Raw genomic sequence first — 1,156 nt, 5'->3', positions numbered from 1 at the left:
CTAAAGGGATCCGATTGCTTTAAAATATAATTTGGATGTTTTTAGGATATTTCTGCCACATATTACCTAAAATCGAGAATACATATTTTTTATCGAATGGAATCATTTTGAAAGCATAAAAGAATTCAAAATATTCACTCACACGATCTACGCGCGACCCGCCCCCCCATGGCTTAATGATTATTAAAGTATATATGTTCATAAGTATAAAAAAAAAACTCCTCAGTAAAATAAAGGAAACGCGGCAAGATCTCCCGGTGAAGCTACACAAAAAGGCGAACGAGGACGCTGCAGCCTCGTAGGAAATCGACGTCAGATCAATCTCGCCGCAGTAAGAGACTTCGCCGACGTCCTCACACAGAATCCAAGACTATTTGGCTTTCATGAGATTCCTCCGGCGGCTGTGGACACGGCGCGGGAGAGCTTCTTAGCGATGAAAGGGAGGCGCCCGTAAGCAAACACGGAGGAGAGGGAATTGATGCCGAATGGACGCTAAGGGTGTTGAGTGGGTTTCGGAAGGGTATTGAGTAGTTTTTAAAAGGTGTCGAGTAGTTTTTAAGGGTGTTGAGTAATCTTTAGGAGTATTGAGTAGTTTTTAAGTGCATTAAGAGATTCCGTAAGTGTAATGAGTACCTTTAAGTAGTTTTTAAGGATGCGGAGTAATTTTCCAAGGATGTTAAGTAGTTTTTAAAGTTACTGCGTAGTTCTTTTAAGGATATTGCGTAGTTTTATAAGGGTGATGAGTAGATTCGTAAGGATATTGAGTAGTTTGAAGAGTACTGAGTTCGAGGTTTGGCGGTCTAAATACAGCGAAGAGATTTCTTCGAGAAGTGACAGGTGAGGACAGACTCCAACCTTCAAGGGAATAAGTGTACTCGACTCCTTATAAACATGCTGTAAAAATATATATATACATCCTCCACCCATCCTACAAATCCCGATTCGTCGCGAAATGAAGGGCCATCAGAGCCTGCACTGACCGCGGTCTGAGTGGATGAGGAGGGTTCATGATCGCACAAAAATCTCCCACGACCTGCAGGAACATATCGGCAACGACCGCCAAATGGAGAGGCTGCCTGGGAGGGGGGACTCGGCAAAATTCATTCATAGAAAACGTAAACGCCCCAGATTCAGCAACTCGTTCAGTGCGCTGTCT

General features: G+C 43.3%; 1 protein-coding gene across 1 annotated transcript in view; it reads right to left on the bottom strand.

Moving 5' to 3' along the window:
- Positions 1–1,156, bottom strand: part of LOC119593155 (troponin C-like) — a 15,025-nt gene that overhangs the window by 2,557 nt on the left and 11,312 nt on the right. The window lies entirely within an intron of this gene.

Source organism: Penaeus monodon, chromosome 31, assembly GCF_015228065.2.
Source record: "Penaeus monodon isolate SGIC_2016 chromosome 31, NSTDA_Pmon_1, whole genome shotgun sequence".
Classification (NCBI taxonomy): domain Eukaryota; kingdom Metazoa; phylum Arthropoda; class Malacostraca; order Decapoda; family Penaeidae; genus Penaeus; species Penaeus monodon.
This window is presented reverse-complemented; position numbering and strand designations above follow the sequence as displayed.